Source organism: Giraffa tippelskirchi, chromosome 2, assembly GCF_054371585.1.
Source record: "Giraffa tippelskirchi isolate mGirTip1 chromosome 2, T2T-mGirTip1v1.2.pri, whole genome shotgun sequence".
NCBI classification, from domain to species: domain Eukaryota; kingdom Metazoa; phylum Chordata; class Mammalia; order Artiodactyla; family Giraffidae; genus Giraffa; species Giraffa tippelskirchi.
Window position 1 is genome coordinate 177,195,463 of NC_137276.1, and position 11,896 is coordinate 177,207,358.

The window sequence follows — 11,896 nt, forward strand, 5'->3', positions numbered from 1 at the left end:
TCCACCACCGCCTACGGTCAATGACAGAGTGACTTGTCAACACTGGGTATGATAGAATCACCCCTTATGTAAGCAGGGAACAGCTCTGTGGTGCATTTATATTCTTGTGCACCCCACCCCCAGAGATCCAACCGCCTGAGGTCCTGTTCACCTCTTTCCACGTCCCTCTTCTGCTTGACACTCCTCTTAGAGATTCATCCTGAGGAGCACTCCCCCAATAAAACTTGAGCATAAGACTCCCTTTCTTAGGCCCAGTATTAGGAAATCTAACCTAACCTGGTTAATCTCATAATTGATGGTTATGTTTTATCTTATACAGTAGCAGCCTGTGGGAGTTGGGGAGAGGAGGAGAGCAGCCCATGATTTCAGTTTAGGAAGGAAATGATTAAGCAGTGGAGCTATAATCCATATTCTCCTTTTACTGATGGACCCCTAAGAAAGAAGGTAGGTACAACAAATCCTCTGATAGTCATGGGAGACAGAGAAGGTGCACTAAAGGTCCTGAAGATAAAACTGGGAGGGTAGAAATGTGCCACAGATGGAGGGAACCAGGGTAGAGGGGAAGTTGCACAGTGACTGGAGAGATTATTTGGTGGTTATCACCCTAACCTGCATGCCTCAATGCATGGTACATTCAACCGTTGGCCATGTGGCATAGGAACCACTGGAATTATCTTAGCTGTCCTTCCTAGTAAATATTAAGTAACACAGAATTGCAAGAAGCAGGAGATAACATCTCTGATAAAGAAAATAATTGAGGAGGCAGTTTTGATTTTTCTAACTCCCTTAAGAGTTCTGTCTAGCTTCAGAGCATAAGGCAGATGGGTCCTGAAGGTTAATAGTAGACTACAGAGAATTAAAAAACTGGTTTGTCTGATAGCTTTAGCAATGTCTGATGTGGTAAAGGGTATGTATAAAGGCTAAAGGAGATTGTTGTGCCATTTTAGGCCTTGTTAATGATTTCTTTTCAGTCAACTTCTGAGTCCAGCCAAACACAGTGGCATTCTCATGGGACGAAATACAGGATGCATTTACTATTTTTGACACAAAAATATTCTAATTTGCTTACATATTGTCAGTCTAATAAGATGAGATTAGATTTGGTAACCATTAAGAGCAAGTTAGACCACCATGGAGTTTACCAGGTGGTTCAATGGATGAAGAATCCACCTGCAGTGGAGGAGACCCAGGTGATGCAGGTTCAATCCCTGGATCAGGAAGGTCCTCTGGAGAAGGTCATAGCAACCCACTCCAATAGTCTTGCCTTGAGAATCCCATGGACAGAGGAGCTTGATGGACTACAGTCCTTAGGGTGGCAGAGAGTTGGATATGACTGAGCAACTAAGCACAGCACAGGCAGTTGTATGGATACTAACTGCGTGGCTGCAGTTAGTAGCCTTACTATGTGGTCAAGGCAGATGAAACTTAGATGAACATAAGGAAAATCCCTGTATGAGGAACTTAGTTTTCTAATTCCCTGTGGAAACTTACATGAAAAATTAAAGAGACTCACTATGCCCAACAAAAATCCCCAGTTGCTTGCTCACAAGGGGATTGGAAGACTAAGGTGACTGCCTGGAAAATCCCATGGATGGGGGAGCCTGGTAGGCTGCAGTCCATGGGGTCGCTAAGAGTTGGACACGACTGAGTGACTTCAGTTTCACTTTTCCCTTTCATGCACTGGAGAAGGAAATGGCAACCCACTCCAGTATTCTTGCCTGGAGAATCCCAGGGACGGCGGAGCCTGGTGGGCTGCTGTCTATGGGGTCGCATAGAGTCAGACATGACTGAAGCAACTTAGCAGCTTAGCAGCAGCAGCTAGAAGTTATTAATACCTTGAAATGAATAGGTGTAAATAAACTCAGGTCATGTGTTAATGGGCTTAAGTATTCCCTTTGTACCTGCTGACTAATGTAGTAAGAAACTATATCTTTGTCTACAAAAAGAAAATCAAGGTTAAGGACCTCTACACAGCTGGCATGTGGATTGCATTCTACCATTGCTGGTAGTTCTAGGGAGCTACAAGTGGGTTTTAAATGGGATTGAGACTATACTATAACAGGTTTGCTTATCTTGTAAGTAAGAAGCAACTTTGGAGAATATAATTAAAGTTCTCTAAGAGCAAATTATCTATCAATTTGGCTCGGTTGGATATATTTCACATGTTTTTCTTCTACCAATGTACAGAAATTAACAAAGAAAAATAATATTTTATGGCTATACCATATTCCTTTTCATTCTTAGATCAGTGGTTTCATTGAAAAATTGGGTTCAGTTCAGTTCAGTTCAGTCGCTCAGTCATATCCAACTCTTTGTGACCCCATGAACCCCCACACACCAGGCCTCCCCATCCATCTGGTAGTTGGTGATGGACGGGGAGGCCTGGTGTGCTGCGGTTCATGGGGTCACAAAGAGTCAGACACGACTGAGCAACTGAACTAAACTGAACATGTCCATTGAGTCGGTGATGCCATCCAACCATCACATCCTCTGTCATCCTCATCTTCTCTCACCTTCAATCTTTTCCAGCATCAGGGTCTTTTCCAATGAGTCAGTTCTTTGCATCAGGTGGCCAAGACATTGGAGCCAGCATCAGTCCTTCTGATGAATATTCAGGACTGATTTCCTTTAGGATGGATCTCCTTGCAGTCCAGGGACTCTCAAGAGTTTCCTCCAACACCACAGTTCAAAAGCATCAATTCTTCGGCACTCGGCTTTCTTTATAGTCCATTTCTCACATCCAAACATGACTAATGGAAAAACCATAGCTTTGAATAGATGGACCTTTGTTGACAAAGTAATGTCTCTGCTTTTTAATATGCTATCTAGGTTGGTCATAACTTTCCTTCCAAGGAGCAAGTGTCTTTTAATTTCATAGCTGCAGTCACCATCTGCAGTGATTTTGGAGCCCAAAAATTAAAGTCTGCCACTGTTTCCACTGTTTCCCCATCTATTTCCCATGAAGGGACCAGATGCCATGATCTTAGTTTTCTGAATGTTGAGTTTTAAGCCAACTTTTTCACTCTCCTCTTTCACTTTCATCAAGAGGCTCTTTAGTTCTTCTTCACTTTCTGCCAGAAGGGTGGTGTCATCTGCATATCTGAGGTTATTGATATTTCTCCTGGAAATCTTGATTCCAGTTTGTGCTTCATCCAGCCCAGCGTTTCTCATGATGTACTCTGCATATAAGTTAAATAAGCAGGGTGACAACATACAGTCTTGATGTATTCCTTTCCTGATTTGGAATCAGTCTGTTCCATGTCTAGTTCTAACTGTTGCTTCCTGACCTGCATACAGATTTCTCAAAAAGCAGATCAGGTGATCAGGTATTCCTATCTCGCTAAGAATTTTCCACAGTTTGTTGTGATGCACACAGTCAAAGGCTTTGGCATAGTCAATAAAGCAGAAATAGATGTTTTTCTGGAATTCCCTTGCTTTTTCAATGATCCAGCAGATATTGGCAATTTGATCTCTGGTTCCTCTGCCTTTTCTAAAACCAGCTTGAACATCTGGAAGTTCACGGTTCACGTATTGCTGAAGCCTGGCTTGGAGAATTTGAGCATTACTTTGCTAGCGTGTGAGATGAGTGCAATTTTGCGGTAGTTTGAACATTCTTTGGCATTGCCTTTCTTTGGGATTGGAATGAAAACTGACCTTTTCCAGTCCTGTCACCACTACTGAGTTTTCCAAATTTCCTGGCATATTGAGTGCAGCACTTCCACAGCATCATCTTTTAGGATTTGAAATAGCTCAACTGGAATTCCATCACCTCCACTAGCTTTGTTCGTAGTGATGCTTCCTAAGGCCCACTTGAATCTGCATTCCAGGATGTCTGGCTCTAGGTGAGTGATCACACCTTTGTGGTTATCTGGGTCATAAAGATCTTTTTTGTGCAGTTCTTCTGTGTATTCTTTCCACCTCTTCTTAATATCTTCTGCTTCTGTTAGGTGCAGACCATTTCTGTCCTTTATTGTGCCCATCTTTGCATGAAATATTCCCTTGGTATGTCTAATTTTCTTGAAGAGATCTCTAGTCTTTCCCATTCTATTGTTTTCTTCTATTTCTTTGCATTGATCACTGAGGAAGGCTTTCTCTCCTTGCAAAGGAGAAAAGGAAAGATATACCCATTTGAATGCAGAGTTCCAAAGAATAGCAAGGAGAGATGACAAAGCTTTCCTCAGTGATCAATGCAAAGAAATAGAGGAAAAATTGGGATGTAATCTGAAACCCTTGTTTCTCAAAAACTGCTGAAAAAAATGTTGAGGGGGTGGATTTTTTTTTTAATGTGGACCATTTTATCAAATTTACAATATTGTTTCTGTTTTATGTTTTGTTTCATTTTGGCCGTGAAGTATGTGGAATCTTAGCAGCCTGACCAGAGATTGAACCTACACCCCCCTGCATTGGAAGGCAAAGTCTTAACCAATGGATCACCAGGGAAGTCCCAAGGGTTAGATTATTCAAATGATTGAATATGAAGGAAACTAAAGTGAGGACTCCACTGGAACTCTCTCTATAATTTGGAGACGGGAATGATGGGTGGGGGAGAATGTAATTATAGTACTTTACAAATTTCTCATCTTACATTTTTCCATTTTGTTTATCTGGTGGTACCAGGCTTGGGTTTAAATATACATGTGCCCAAGAAAGGTGATATAAATGAACAAGATACAATATCTATGCTACTAATTTTGACAGTGTATATTCCCAAAGGTACTTTTGGGGAGATCATAACTTCATTCCATGTAACAAAATTGGGGCTAACTGTAAATATGATTACATTTCTAATCAGCAGAACATATTACCTTACCTCTTAAATACTATGAAGTAGGAAACAGATGTTAAAAAGTTGGTTTCATAGGTTGCTCCTGACTTCAGTCCCCCTCACAAGAAGACCAACTAGCAGCTATCCACAGACAAGATATCAATAGAAAATTCTAGCACATGGAGGTGAGACTGAAGCATCTCCCTGAATCATAGGAACCTAGAAGGCCCACATTAGAAGAGAAAGGGGAGTGGCTACATCTTTCCTCCTGGTGGCTGGTACTGAATCTCTGGCCCCCTCTGAGCCTACAGTCTCTGCAATGGGAAAAAGAAAACCCAAGTTTGCATCACTCCTCCAATGTTGTAGGACATGTCCTGGGAGTCCTACAGCTCCCTAAAGTCTCATCTCAGACATCACTGAGGGAATCTATGGAACTTGGTCACTGGGAATCAGATAGACACAGAGAAGGAGGACAAGGCTTATAGTAACCAGTGCTCAGATCTTAGGGGACAACATTCTTACCTGTGGTGGTGCCCAGGCAGATACCAGTCAGTGGCTCTGCCCATCTGCAGAGCTGAGCCAGTGATCCTGTCTAGCCAGGGAGCTTGGTGGGTAGTTCTATCTAATTTAGGTCCCCAGCTTCTGAACTGTGGTGTTGAAGAAGACACTTGAGAGTCCCTTGGAAATAAGGAGATCAAACCAGTCCATCCTAAAGGAAATCAACCCTGAATATTCATTGGAAGGAGTGACGCTAAAGCTGAAACTCCAATACTTTGGCCACCTGATGTGAAGAACTGACTCATTTGAAAAGACCCTGATGCTGGGAAAGATTGAAGGCAGAAGGAGAAGGAGACAACAGAGGATGAGATGGTTGGGTGGCATCACTGACTCAATGGACATGAGTTTAAGAAAGCTCTGGGAGCTGGTGAAGGACAGGGAAGCCTGGCATGCTGCAGTCCATGGGGCCGCAGAGTTGGACACAACTGAGCAACTGAACAACAACAACCAGCCAATAAGCCACAAGGGCAGTGGAGCATTTTATATGGTCCTGCCCAGGCAGATAAGAAAATTTGCAGCCCTGCCCACCTGCTGAGTTTAGTCTCTAGTCCCACTTAACCAGGAAGCCTGACTAAAGAATCTGGGCAGCTGCAGAGTCCATCCTACAGCTATGCTCAGTCAGGAAGCCAGGCCAACAGTACTGCCCAACTGGCTCTGCATAATGAGGAAGCCTGAGCAGTGATCTCTATACCTAAAATCGATAAGAAACTCATACAACTTAATAGCAAAACAACCAAATAATCAGATTTTTTATGTGGGCAAAGGACCTGAATAGACATTTTTTTCCAAAGACATATAAACAGTCAAGTACACAAAAATGTGCTCAATATCATTTGTCATCAGAGAAACGCAAATCAGAGCCACAATCAGATACTTCTCACACTTGTCAGAAAAAGACAAGAGTATCAAGTGTTGACATTAGTGCAGAGAAAAGGGAACCCTTGTGAACTGTTGGTGGGAATGTAAATTGGTGCTTTCACTATGAAAACCAGTATGGAGATGTTGGAGCCGTTCTGGAACTACTGCCGGATGACAAAGTCACGGCACCAGTCAAGAAAAAAGTGCAAAGCAGTTTCTCTCCAGGATTGGAACCTTCACTCCTTCCTATTTCTATGCTTTTGTTGTGGCTAGCTGTGTTTCTTTCTTTCTGTTGGGAGCCGTTCTGGATCTACTGCCGGGTGACAGAGTCATGGCACCACTCAAGAAGAAACTGCAAAGCAGTTTCTCTCCAGGATCGGAACCTTCCCTCTTTCCTGTTTCTATGCTTTTGTTGCAGCTAACTCTGTTTCATTCTTTGATGGCTGGAGTTGTAGGGGCTTCCATGATGAGGTCATGAGAGTCCAGTAAAAAGAAAAATGATCCCTTTCCCCAGAGAAACATTCCAAAAATGATTAAACCTACTGAGGCCGCTGACTGGTGGGTCCCTAACATTCAGCCAGGGAATAAGGCCATGATCATTTGGAAAACAAGCCCTAAGCTTATTGTGACGAGGCCTCATGAGGAGATTGTTATTGATGACTGGAAAACTTGGGTCATGTATCAGGGAAAATTACAGAAACTAAACCAATTGCCTTTTCCCCTCAGAATCTAAGTATAAATGGAAAAGAACTATATGAATTGTATTGTAAATGGTTTCTAGATAAACTGCAAAAGACTTGTCCCTGCCAGAAATAGTCTTGTATTATGTGGGTAGATGGTAAACAAACCACCACTGACAATGGCTGTACTATGAGAAAATTTTTGCCCTTAGACACCTCTATAGTATTTATTCACTGAAGCAAGAAGCTGTATTCACTGTAGTAGCAGGCTGTATAGAAAAAGTAGATGGAATGTTATGATTCATAGACTATGATCTAATAAAATGAAAATAGGTTTCAGGGTAAACATGTAACCAAAATGTGACAATAGACTAGGAAAAAACTTTTAACACATCTTAGAATCAGGGGATGTTGATCTGAATGGAAAAAATATTATATGAATCATTATGTAGAAGAACATGTGCTATATGAATAGAGACTAAAGCAATAAAGATTATGGTCTTTGGGCCATCAAAAACTCTCTGCCTCATTTCTTTTCCTTTCGCCGATGCCATTCATCCCTTGGGGGCCCCTGGACCAGCTGTAGTGGGACTCCGGCATGGAGATTGCTCAAAAAGTTTTTAAAAAATATAAATAACATATGACCCAACAATTTCACTTCTGGCTATATAACAGAAGGCAACCAAATCAGTATCTCAAAGGGATGTCTGCAACCCCATATTCATTGCAGTATTATTCACAGTAGCCAACATACCTAAGGAAACAGCCTAATTTTTCACCAATGGATGAATGGATAAAGAAAATGTGGTTTACATATACAGTGGAATGTGACACAGCCATAAAAGAAGGAAATCTTGCCATTTGTGGTGATATGTTTGAAACTTGAGGGCATATGTGAAGTGAAATGTCAGACAAACAAGGATAATGTTGTATGATCTTACTTATGTGTGGAAACTAACAAAAACAAACTCATAGAAATCAAGGGCAGATTGATGGCTGCCACGGGCAAGAGGGCAGGGTTGGGGAAGTGAATGAAGATTGTCAAGGTGGCTTGGTGGTATAGAATCTGCCTGCCAAGCAGGAGATGTGAATTCGATCCCTGAGTTGGGAAGATCTCCCGGAGAAGGAAATGGCAACCCATTCCAATATTCTTGCCTGGAAAATCTCATGGACAGAGGAACCTGGTAGGCTACAGTCGATGGGGCTGCAAAATATCAGACATGAGTTAGCAACTAAAAAAACAAAACAACAAAAATCAAAGTATACAATTACCAGGCGAGAGTGCAATCATGCCATTTCTATTACAGCCTTTCAGAGAAATAAAATAATATTCTCATCTATCTCTCCAGAGCTCGCCCTGGCTGGTGCTGGGAGGATAAATTCCTGCATAGATCTATTTTACTAAAAAAGTAAAACTTTCCTGGAAGCCACTCAACACAATTTCTCATAGCTGGTGCCACAAATAAGCAACAGAGTTGAGGGAATTCAGCTCTCTCTTTAGAGTGTTAAGGAAAAAGGGAGTTGAAAATGGCTGTGGGTTTGCCTCATGAACGTGTGTTCCACCAGGAGTGATAAGGTGGTGGCCAGATTTACATTTTTGAAATGTCATTGTGCCTATAGAGTAGAATCTGGGCAAAAAGGGCAGGGCTCTGGAGCTAGAAAAATTAGGCTGTTGAGAGAATAGAGGGGATGAAGGCTGACACTAAACATGTGATTTAGGCCCTGAGGAGGAGGCACTATATGAGAGAGAAAACGGTATACATGTCAGCACTTGATCCCTGGATGGGAGAGATTAGGAAGCAAGATAAATGACTCCCAGGTTCTGACCAGGGTGAGGACTGGTGCTAAGGCAAGAGGAGAATGCCAAGGATAGAGAGGATTCATTTAGTTATTTGTGTCTACCTAGTTCCACTTGTTGTTCATCATCTGCTTTTTATGTGTATTTTTATTTTTTGGACCATACTGTCCAAAAGTGAAATGGCTCTGGAATGTTATGACAATTGTGACATTTATTGAGTCTCAGATATTTTAATAGTTGTGCCATGGGAATCTGTGTTTAGATTTTAGAATTACAAGGCTCATACTTGCTTATAGAATTCTTGTTTCAAGTCCTCAACTTGCTGCTTTCCAGAACTCTACAAGGGCCAAATGGGATAACTATGAAAAAAAAATCCTTTTTTGTAAACTATAAAATGTCATGAACATGCACACTATTGTAAGAAATCATTTTGGATATATTGATTATCAATGGGAAGATAACCTCTGGTTCTTATATTTATGAAAGTGGAAATGAATTTTGACTCCATTCAACAGGCAGCATTATATAAAACACTTGTTATTCTCTATCTCTTCCTCACACCTTCCTACAAGAAGAGGGGTGATATATCCACTTGGTGAATTTGTGAGAAGAAATTGAACTTCTAGGTTTGCTCTCACTTTGGATCTGCCTGGCTGCAGATAGGCTCATTTGAACCTGCTCCTTGTGGTGGGGCAGGTCTGGGCACTATGAGAGAAGTTGACTATTTTTATGACTGCATCAGCTTTTTTTATCTTCATTAAAGGTATTCAGCTCAGTTCAGTTCAGTCGCTCAGTCGGATCTGACTCTTTGCAACCCCACGGACTGCAGTACGCCAGGCCTCCCTGTCCATCACCAACTCCCGGAGTTTGCTCAAACTCATGTCCATCGCATCGATGATGCCATCCAACCATCTCATCCTCTGTCGTCCCCTTCTCTTCCCACCTTCAATCCTGCCCAGCATCAGGGTCTTTTCAAATGAGTCAGTTCTTCGCATCAGGTGGCCAAAGTATTGGAGTTTCAGCTTTAGCATCAGTCCTTCCAATGAATATTCAGGACTGATTTCCTTTAGGATGGACTGGTTTGATCTCCTTGTTGTCCAAGGGACTCTCAAGAGTCTTCTCCAACACCGCAGTTCAAAAGCATCAATTCTTCGGTGCTCAGCTTTCTTTATGGTCCAACTCTCACATCCATACACTACTACTGGAAAAACCATAGCTTTGACTAGACGGACTGTTGTTGGCAAAGTAATGTCTCTGCTTTTTAATCTAACTATATTTTTAAAAAATTCATTTAGCTTACTCAACTTTATTTCTCTGTTTTAGTTTCTTCCATTCATTGAGTTTACTCTCTCTCTCTCTTAGGTTTTGGCTTCCTCAAATAACTTATTATTCTGAATTGTTTATGCTTCTTTGTAGTGGAATTTTATTTTTGATTATCTGGTTGTAAATGTTCACACAGCCTGCCAGAACATTGTTTCACTGCAAGTGTGGGGAAAACATGGCATGCTGACAGTATGGAACCTCAGTGCGTATTCTTTCTGTGTGGGTGTTCGTCATTTCCTCCCAGGTCCGAAGTCGCATGCACATTGTTTATCATCCTTTCTCTCTTACCAAACCGTTCTCACTCCTACAATAAGCAACTCCCATCACATGATGAGTCACAGGGCAGGGCTGCTCACCTCGCCTACTCCTACTAGCCACCATGTTTATTGCCTCTGACACCCATCATTCTCCAGGTGTGCAGTTTTGTGGTATCAAGTTCCATATTTTCAGTAGTTTAATTAAGCATAGGTTTTGGATTGTGGCTTTTAATCAGTCTAGCCCGTATAATTTTTGTCTTTCAGAGAATCCTCCCAATTCCTTAGAGAGGGCACCTTTTTCTTCTTTTCAAGTTCAGTGATGGTTTTACTCACACATTTATACTGTATGTGAGTGTTTTGCATGTGTATTTATATGTTTCCCATTGCTGCTATAGCAAATAACCACAAACTCGGTAGCTTAAAACAATAGAAATTTATTCTCTTACAGCCTGGAAATCAATTTTAGTGGATCAATATCAAGGTATTGGAAAAGATGTGATTCCCCTGGAAGCTCCAGGGGCAATTTGGTTCTTGCTTCTTCCAGATTCTGTTGGCTCCCAGCAATTCTCAGCTTGTGGCTTTATCACTTCAGTTTCTGCTCCCGTGGTTTACCTTGTCTCTTCCTCTTCTGTAGGTGTCAAATCTACTTTTGCCTCCATCTTACAAGGATATATGGAATTGCATTTAGGGTCTACCTGGATAATCCAGACTATAACTATATTTCAAGATCCTTAACTTGATCACCTACACAAAGATTCTTTTTTCAAATAAAATAATAAAGATAATTTTTCCAAATAAAATATTTATAGGTTCTACGGATGAATATTTGATAACTTCAGGAACCATTCTTAGATTATCACTGTACATATGTACCCCACTCCAATTTATCCCCAGGAAGATAAAATATATATGTGTGTGTGTGTGTGTGTGCACTGTATGGATTATATCGTTTACATAGATATATGCATATATTTATCTGAACATTTTTAAAAAGTTTTCCAGAGTTTATAGCTTTTATCCCAAAGGTATCAAACTCAATTCATATTCAACAATAGAGCTTTGAAAATGCTGAAATCAACTGATACTACTTGAAGGATGTAATACAATTGATAAATCCAGACCATGTTTCTTTTCAGTTACCTTAGAAATAGCACATGTTGTGAAAGTTCAGAATTCCAAGAATCCCTAGTAGCAGTTTATGCTAATTAATACACAAAAAAACAAGCATGGAGTGGAAAGAGTATCACATTTTTTGGCAAAGGGAAGAGAAAGTCTGAATGTAGTCTATGCATATATGTGTACATAAGTGCTTATATATGTACATATTTTAGTCTTTTTTTTAAGAAGCTAATTTGAAAATAAAATTTATTAAACTTCCATTATAAGATGAGTAAGTTCTGACAACCTAATATACCTCATGGTGATTATAGTTAATAAAACTATATTTTATACTTAAAAATTCCTAATGTTCTCACCACAAAAAAGAAATTATAATTATATGATGTGACAGAGGTGTTAACTAACTTTGCTATGGTAATCATTTTACACACAATATAAAAATATGCCAAATCATCACACTGCATGCCTTAAACTTACTCAATGTTATGTCAACTGTATCTCAAAAACACTGGAAAAAAATAAAATTAATTGCAAACCT